Below are 10423 nucleotides of genomic sequence, written 5' to 3' on the forward strand. Positions count from 1 at the left end.
GGCTTTAGTCAGTCACAAAGCAGAATGACTACAGTACCTTCCACCTCTGCTCAAAGGGACGCTGGATGTCACAACTCCCCTCCTCAAAGCACTCCTATTAGTCTCTAAATATACAGCATGATTACAATGGCTGAGCTTGTCTTTAAAGATCTTCAGGAAACTTAAAGGAGCGACTTCCTTTTCTGTTTACTCCTTCTTCTTCGCTCACTGAAAAAAAAAACAGAAAGTAACAGGGAGAAAATTAAAACATGAATGTTAGTATCATAAATAGAGTAAACGCTTCTTTAATTTCCATCATCTATTTTTTTAATTTGCTGCATGCTGAATAATAAGTGTACTAAATGCCTCCAAACTAGCTAGAAATGACCGTGCCAAGAACACTATAAATTACATTTCACATATACTGTATTTAGTGTAAACCATGCTACCATGCTGATCCTCATTTTCAGATTCACCCTGCTATCTTCTAAGTGCAAGATAGTAGCTCATTTACTGCAAGTGACAGTTGGAGCAACCTTATTTTTGCTTTTGTTTTGCCTCTTTCATGTATGCGACTGAAACAGTGGAGAGCAGAAGGCTGAATAACAGCATAGAGTGTTGGGTGTGTTTACTCCCTTATAGTGCACAGAAAGGGCACATAATAGCGCAACACAAAAGCCAGCATGGCCACTTAACAATAGATAGTGATCACAGCTCGTTTGACACGAATAGCGACCCCACCGACATAAGTCGCTCTCACAAACGCGAACATTTCTCGCTAAACAGCAAACAAATCCCTTCTTTTCACTGCTGTTTTCTGAAACAGGACACAGAGTAATTATTTCCATGGCTGCAAAACTGACGGCCTATTGAGGAATATATTAATTATCACAAAGAAACAGAGAAAGTTCCATCTGCACCCCAAAACCAACACATCCATATATTATATTTCGGATATTGTGTTTGGTAAATTCTTCAGTAGCCAGTGCATCAAGTTGGAATTTGGTTTATCTGCATATTTGTTTCAATAGTTTCAATAAAAGCCTCACTAACATAGAGATGAATCACCTCAGCCATGTGATAATCTCATGGCTTAGGTGACTTGTACGTAGGCTTTCAAAAAGGTTCAAACAAATGTGTTCAAACACCGGATCAGAAGTAATAACGTCAGGGTCATTTACAGCTTCCCCTGCAGCTGGTATAGTGGTAGTGTCAGTGGTTGAAAGTTGAAACACTAGCTGTTCTCCCACTTGTTTGCATTTGGTAATCACACCCCTAGGCTAAGCTCCACACTCCTGGTTCATCATTCCTTTATTAATGCGTCCCAAACGCCTATCTATACAAACCAGAATCAGTGAGTGTTTCCATTTGAAAGACCTTCACACCAGCTGTCCTGTTTTTGCATTTCAGCCACTTAACGGAAACCCAATCAGGCGGACACTCAAAGAATCCACACAAACAAGCTGTCTGTGTGTGTGTGTGTGTGTGTGTGTGTGTGTGTGTGTGTGTGTGTGTGTGTGTGTGTGTGTGTGTGTGTGTGTGTGTGTGTGCGTGTGTGTTTGCATGTCTGTGTTTATAAGGAGGAGGTTGCAAAGGGCAGAGAGCTCAGTTACCGGGCAGCACACTTTCAATTAGGAAATGGAACAATAGAATAACAAAAGAAACACTGAAAGAAATATCTAAAATATTTAAAAATAGTAAATATGAAGAACAGTCATATACAGTATGTGTTGTAGAAACGGCTCTTAACCACCCATCTTTTGCAACCACTTTTTCTTGTTTATCTACTGTTTGAAAAGAAAAAGAAAACTGTCTAAAAATGAAAGAATGAATTGCATCCACATGCACATTAACTATGAAGCATTTAGGCTACTCCTTATTTTGGAATAGAACACATTCAACACATATTTATAAGCGTTTGGTTTCAGTATGGGGATGTTTTTGTTCGCTCTCTCTCTTGGATTACGAAAAAAAGGCAAAAGGCCAAACCAAAATATAAGGACAGTATTGTAAAACTAGAATTCATTGGGTGACATTAGGAAAGTTTATTACAAAAAAAAAACGATAAAGAGATTGAGGCACATTGGAGGGAGACATTGACTAAGACTGAAGAAAATAGAGAGAGAGAGAGAGAGAGAGAGAGAGAGAGAGAGAGAGAGAGAGAGAGAGAGAGTGTTAATATAAAATACCAGCCAAGAAACAAGACAAAACACACACACACACACACACACACGCACTCAAAAATAAAAGAAAAAAGAAAGTGTGTTGACTTACATGTGCTCCCAGCCGGACTATGTTTCTCCTGTGTCACCGCTTTATGCCTCAGCTGTCTGGCAGGTAATACAAACAGGCGAGTTGAAACGTGGAAACGCAACAAAAAAAAGAACAAATAAACAGTTTCGGCTGTTTGTTTCTGCCTCTCCTGCAAACACCCAGAGGGTGTTCTGCAGGACGACCGAGCCCGCTTACTGCACATAAGGAGGGGGAGAGAGGGGGAGGAGACGACGACACGTCCCCACATGGTCACCTTGTTTAACTGATTTTTTATTTTTTTTTATTGCTACATTTATAAAGTTTGGTTGCACATACTGTGCTGTCTGGTAGCCTACAACAACAGCCCTGTGAGAAACGCATACTTCATTCGGATGTTTTAATTGTTTTATCATCTGTAGTAAAGATAATGTCAATCCTCTCAATCAGTTGGTAAAACACAACTGATTGGATATTTGTATTCCATTGGCTAATTTTATTTTTCTTCATCATTCAGTTGACTACCTTTCACTTCATTTTTCATTTAACTTTTATTTATCCTCGAGAGACCAATTGAGGGGTGACCCTCATTTACAATGATGTCGAGTACAAAAAAAAATTCAAAGGAAAAACAACAATACATACAAAATATTCAATGCAAATACATCAAATACACAACAACAGGTGAAGAGAAAAAAACAATTGAAACATTTACACAGTGGTGAAGAGTGGCAGCAATTAAAATTAAATGGGTGAAAGTACAATATAGCCTAATTAAAACAGTTACAGGTGTTTGGCAGATTTAAGATAGTTTGTTTAAATTGGTTAAAGGATATGAAGGTATTTAGTTTAATTTGTTGCAGTAAGTTTGAAGCTTAGCCTAGGCCTAGCCTATATAAAGCCAGCTAATTTTAATTATCCTTAGGCCTATATAATAGTATATAAAAGGCCTATATACACTCACCGGCCACTTTATTAGGTTGGCTACACCTGTTCAATGGCTTATAAAAACAAAAAGCTAATCAGCCAATCACATGACAGAAATGTAATGCAAGACAATGTAGGCTACTGAAGTCAAACCGAGCATCAGAATGGGGAAGAAATGGGGTTTAGGTGACTTTGAACATGGCTGATGGTGCACGGCAGGATGGATCCATACTTTCATGTTGTTAATGCCAAATTCTGAACCTGCCATCTGAATGTCGCAACTGAAATCGAGACTCATCAGACCAGGCATGATTTTTCAATATTCTATTGTCCAATATTGGTGATCTTGTGAGAATTGTAGCCTCATTTTCCTGTTTTTAGCTGACAGGAGTGGCACCCGGTGGGGTCTTCTGTTGCTGTAGCCCATCTGCTTCAAGGTTGGTCGTGTTTTGCGTTCAGAGATGGTATTCTGCATACCCTGGTTGTAACGAATAGTTATTTTAGTTACTGTTGCCTTTCTATCATCTCTAACCAGTCTGCCCATCCTCCACTGACCTCTGACCTCAACAAGGCATTTTACTTCCACACAAATAACGCTCACTGGATATTTTTTTCTTTTTCTGGCCATTCTCTGTAAACCCTAGAGATGGTTTAGAGTGAAAATCCCAGAAGATCAGCAGTTTCTGAAATAGGCTACTCATACCAGCCCTTCTAGCACCTTCAACATTGCCATGTTCAAAGTCACTTAAAACCCCTTTCTTACCCATTCTGATGCTCGGTTTTAACTTCAATAAGTTGTCCTGTCCAGGTCTACATGCCTAAATGCATTTTTTACCTGGAGTTTCAGCCAGGTGATTGGCTGATAAATTAGGCTATATGTGTTAACAAGAAAATGAACCGCTGTACCTAATAAAGTGGCCGGTGAGTGTATGCCTACTGCCTTAATCCACTATTCATTTCTCGTAGCAGTAGCTAAAGCATTTGAGCAATTAAGCAGAAAACTAATGCAAACAAATGTTAGCAGATAAAAGCTAGCTGATATGGTGTGTTGATATGTTATTGTATTGACTCATCTGATAATGATTCACTGCCTCTTGTGTTTCCATTGCACACATTTACTGAAGTAGTCTACTATGCTACACATTTGAAATAGCCTACTTGAAGGCCTACTTTAATTAAGTATATGTAGTGCATTTTTTATCATATTAAAGAGTTATATTGTAGCCTACTATTTTAAACATGGTCAATGAAATAATGTAGCCAATACAATAAGTCTACTGTTCAAATCCAAAATGTAATGTCTCTCTCCACCATAAACAGTTACTTACAACAACAAAAACCCTCTTACTCATGAATGCACTGGGGCCGGTTTCCCAAAGCCTTCGTAGAGCCTTCTTAACGCTACGTCATTCGTAACCCCTACGTAGAGTTCCTACTTAACATTTCGCCTGTTTCCCGAAACGTTCTTTGCTACGAATCTCTTTCGTACGTCCTACGTTGGTAAGGTTGGTCTGGAGCGCCCGCAGAGCCTTCTTAGCTCTACCGTAGGGATGTTTCAGCTCTCATTTGTGTCATTTAACTAATAAATCTGACTGTATTTCATATCAAACGGACACAGCGATGACTGTATTAAATAACAAACTGTTAAAAACGATAACTGTATATAGCGTACATATCACATTTAAAGTAAGCTATATATGTTAGCAGAATACCATTCACTCTGATTCACAAAGTGTTCAAACTATAAGTAGCCTACATAGTCATCTAACTGACTTGACAATCAGCATTAACTGATTGGATGCGATGTCCGTCAATATGAAAATAGGCTACTTTATACGTGATACACTACAGCCTACAGTCGGATCGTTTTTATCAGTTTGATATTTAATACAGTCATCGCTGTGTCCCTTTGATATGAAATACAGTCAGATTTATAAGTTTAATGACAAGTGAAGTCCCTGCGATCGCTGTGGCATCGCCAGAGATAGGCTTGGCTACTACAGACCCCCACATTTCCTTCCGTAAGCACCATGCGTAAAACGGACACGAGTGACATCCCTGTTGCGCATGGAACTGCCACAAGTCATTCATGAAGAAAATAATTGCTGGAAACAATCTTAATCTCCTCCGCTGTTTCTATATTTTTCTATAGCCTAGGCTACCTTTTTTAAATCAGTAGGCCTATAGGCTATGGTAATACGTTCGACCAAGGTTAACACTAGAACCATCGCACTGTGTTCCACACACTGCGGAGCTGCCAGCTGAGCCGGCTCAGCTGACAGCTCCGCAGTGTGCGTCGGATTCTCCGCCTCAAAACATGTAAACGTGTGAAAAAATTAATGAATAATCAATTAAAGCTTACCTTAAAATAAGTGTGCCATGTTACTGTTTATTGTATTTAGGATTTTAGCTCATTTGGACGCTGTTTGGGCCGTCTGTTTTTATTGATATAGGCCATTGGCGATATTCTACTTTCAGTTTCCTTACTGACCCACCACGAAACGTGATTATTGTTCTTAAAGATACTTAGATTATAAAGCAAGAGGTGTTAAATAAATGTTTCGGCTTAGAAGGATTTCTAGTAATCTTTTATTCGCAAAGACTTGTCATGCAGCTTCGCATGAAATAAGCAGGAAATGGAAAATCGAACTCTGAGCAATCGATTTCAGCAGTGTACGTACGACGTATGGAGTGTTTCTCCTAAGAGACCGTTCGGGAACCACGACTACAGAGGTAAACAACTTTGGTAAGTCATAACGTAGGAGTCTTCGTAGCTCGCTAAGAGATGACGTTATCGGGAAACCGGCCCCTGAACATTAATCATCGAGTAGCAACTTCATAGTAACATTGAATAATATATTTAATTTATATAGTGCTTTTCTCGCACTCAACTGTTTTGCTCATAGAAGGGGGAGCCCAATGGGGCAATTGTAACACATCAAATTGCACCAATAAGAATAGTAGATCCACACAATTTATTTTGCACATTTATTTTGATGATGTCTCTCTGCATAACAAAGGGAACATTGATATTCCCTTTTTTTAAATCTTAATATTAATTTCAATTAAATGAAATCTGTTTTGTTTTGATGACCTTTCTGTTGTATAAGATATGTCATCTTTGTTAAACGTTAGCTCAATTGTTTTTAGCCGTCAGGGTAGTTGTGTCAACTTGTTATGGTGACACTATAACAGTGCTATACATTAAAATAGAAAAAAATGGTTTGTTTAACTTTTTTTTTTCTTTTAATCATGTAGGCCTATTACGAATAGAATGAAATGAGCATTTCCAGTAATGTTAACTCTTAAAATGCACTTTGGTTGATGTCTAATATTTATTGTTTTAAAATTAAATCAATTGTCCAATTGATATTAAATTGTTTCCCCTATGTTTCCCTGCATTCATTGTCTATTCAAGTCTATTGGTCCTTAATGTTTATATGAATCTATGAGATCTGTTGTCACACTTGCCCCCACGCACTGTTGCAAAGTTTGACTTGCAATTTCTAGATCGATATTGTGAATCTACATTGCCTTTAAAAGAACATTATTAACATGTAGAGTATGTATAATATTTTTCTTCTTTGTTATTTTTTTCTGACTTTACATCTGTCTTGCTGTCTTTGATTTTCCTACACAGTTAAGTAAATAAACATCCACAACATATATATCATTCAGTTAAAGTTTAATTCCTTTTTAGAAGAACAAAACAAAGTCTCTTCACTTCAGTACATATGCATTGCACAAGGCAGCCGTTGATTTATTTTTTTATCATATTTTTTTTTTCTTTTAAACCCTTTTTGTTTTCAAACTGGAGTTAAAAGCGGCAGCAGAACTGACGGCAACAACCAGCACTGGGCTTCCCAACACGCTCACACCCATATCCACATCATAGAGGAACCTGTGTGAACAACCAACCAGCACTCAGATCCAGCAGACAGAAAACATACACTCAGACTGTGGAGCACTGACGCCAGTTTATCACTTTAATTCAACAGTTCAGATGTGTCCAGTCATAATGAGGAACATCTCATCAATCATATAGCACATGCACATTAAAGCAGACCCCTAAAATGATCTGCTATCACTGTTTATCACAACTCCGGTAAGTTTGTTGCAAGAGATGTCTTCGGTCTGCAATGGGATCTTAATAAATGGTGCCGAGTCGTGTTTGGGGAAACCTGGCCCTGAACAGTTGAAACAACTTTATCAACAGACAGATTGCTGGTGTAGAATATATCATATTAATATTATTTACAAAATCTCTGTACAGTCAAATACACAAGGGTGAAAAGGTCTGTCCTGCCAGTCAAGCATTCCAGTAGAGTAGACAGTTTAAAGTCTGGATGCGTCCACACAACAGGATGTTTGACCAGATTAAGAACCTCTGAGGAAATCCTAAAAAGCTTTAGCGAAAACCATAGACAAGCAAAAGGTCTGGGGGTCATATATGGAGCATTAGGCCACTGTGACTATGCAACACAATGTTTACAGATTTGATATCTTTCTCCAACTCACACTCAAGATATAAATGGACATGGTCACATACCTCAGACTTATTTGAGGGTAATTTCTCCAACAAGATGCAAGGTTTGGATGACATGAAAGACCAATTTGAAACAACTAGGTTTGTTGAAAAAGCTTTTTACTGTATATGTCAATGACCCTGCAGTGCCAGAGTGAAGATATATTCAGCATGAATAGGCCACATTGAGGTACGCTCCTTTAATTTAGCCTAAAACATCCTGTTGCGAGCATCCACCTTAAATAATGTTAACAACTAAATCAGCAGGACAAACTTCAGGAGAAACTCTCTCCGTCAAGATTCAAACAGGATTTCTAAACTGGGAAATCTAACAGGGTTGCATATATTTATATATATATATTAAAAAATTAACAAAAAAATCCACTCTGATAGCTGTAAAGGAGAGGTGAGTTTGTTGAAAGGGACCTAGAAAACCACAGATGAGTTACTGCATAGTCTGTGGGTTAGATTTCACTGTTGGTGACATGTTTGCTGTTCAGAGGGGGATTTAAGCCGAAGCTTGTTACAGTACCAAGAAATACATAATGAACTGAGTACAGATGGTCCCAGGGGGGCATTCACCTCAAACAAAGTCATTGAGGTTCAAACCACAAACTCTTAAATCCCATTTCAGACTGCTGTCGAAGCAGACAAACATTGTTGCCTCGTCTTAACAGAACATTCTAAAGCTCATTTAATCAAATGACTGAATTCTTGCTTCAAACTGTATCGGTGTTGTTACAGAACATGTGTGAAACACTTTCTTTTTTTAAAAATGTAATTGGGGTTTTTAAGTCAAAACACTGAAGCTGCTGCAGCACCTAAATAAGGTCCAAGATATTACAATTGTTCAAACTCATGATATTCCAATGGCAGTCTGTAACTCTGGCATGGACCAGTTTAAGGTTACTCCAGTATGAATATTATGTCATAGTTTTGCAATTATACCACCACCGGGAACATACAGGAGCACTTAACAATGACCAACTTCAAAACACATAGTATCAATATTATGCATCATCATAAAAATGTTCCCACGTCTTTACTTATCCATTCCTTCAAAAATAAAGTAAAAAGTATGGACACCAGGACTGGGCCCCATGATGAGGTGAGCAGATTGTGAAAATGTTAAAATCACTTAATGCTGCTTCTACATGGGTGTTTTTTAGATTGAAGGTTCTGCCTGACAATGATGACATGTTTAAAAGGCTCAACTCACAGCGGGACTCTTGATACAACTCTGCTGCAAATCACAACATGTTTGAAATGGCTTCTTCAGCCGGATATAAGTCAATAGAAGGGATTTACAATTCTGGAAACAATCACACTGGTTCTTTTGTGCCAACCAAAAACTTTCAAAACCATAAAGGAAAAACCGTATTTAAATTACATGGGTAAAACACAATCACAGACATAACCACTGGCCACAAAAAAAAAAGATGAAAATAATAAAAGGACGTACCTATTAAAGCATGTTCCCAAACCAAACAGTAGCCCAAAACAGTAATGAAGAAAAGGTTGAAAAACCCCCACACAAATTCCAGTTTTCATTATCAATGATTGGTGACACTAAGAGAATACTGTGGTTTTCCAAATGATCACATTTTAAAAACCAAAACCACTGCAGTGCTAGAGGACGTTATCATTGTCTTTGTAATAAGAAAGAGTTGGGACGAGAGGTGAAAACCGATCAATGATACTCAAACTGTGAATGTGTGTAAAACTGCACTGAATCTTCTGTTACAGAAAAATGGCAAAACAAACAAACGTAGAATGCAAGGGTAAAACCAAATCTTATAGATATACCTGCAATGCACAACAACAAAAAAAACATTGGAGGTGAAGCTTAGCAGGTAAGAAATCAAAATACACAGGAAACTGAAGGGCACAAACATGATGTGACCAGGCTAACACATAGTGAAGGCAACTGATTGGGGTTTTTTGAGAATAAAAGAAGAGGTGGCACGAGAAACCCAACACCAAGCGGATTTCACTGTCACCTGGCAGGTCGAGGCCACCGTTAACGTCCAAACATGACGTGGAACAAGGCAAAACAAAAAGAAAAGAAAAAAGCACCGGAAGAAAACATTTGCCGTGTCGTCACAGCCGACAGCAGGCAAGATCGATGCACAGCCATGATTCAATGATTTCAGAGAAAATGGTTGCAAAACACTATCACTTAAAAACAGTGTTTCACCACAGTTTCACACGTTACACTTACATAAGTGTTGGCATTTGGATTACTGAAGCCGATAGGTAGATAATGAAGGCTGTCACACTCAATGTGGTAGTAAACAGTAGTAGTACTTTTAGAAAGAGTCAACTACAGAGGAACCATTCTTAAAACATGTGATTAGCCCGTTACCTAATAAGTTACAAACGGTTTGTTAAAAAGGTCACTCATCTATACTGATTCTGTTCAATCTATATGTCGCCAACATAACCTATTACAGTGGTGCATATTCAGATTCACAGCAAAACCTTTTAAATGTTAGTGTAGTGTGAGTTGCCGCGGATAGAAACATCAGCCTATGATAAACAAACTGCATGTCCATTAATCCAACTGCCCTACCAACCTTTTCACAAATTAACATAAAGGAAAAAAAAAAATTAATAGCAGCAAACACGTTTTTCAGGGTCCAAGTGTAGTCCATGGGGGATATTAGACTGGGAAGAGGAGATAACGGCAACAACTTGATTGTGTCAAACATTTCTAAACATTTAAACCCTAGTCATTATACT

This window comes from Ammodytes marinus, assembly GCF_949987685.1.
Source record: "Ammodytes marinus genome assembly, chromosome: 11".
NCBI classification, from domain to species: domain Eukaryota; kingdom Metazoa; phylum Chordata; class Actinopteri; order Uranoscopiformes; family Ammodytidae; genus Ammodytes; species Ammodytes marinus.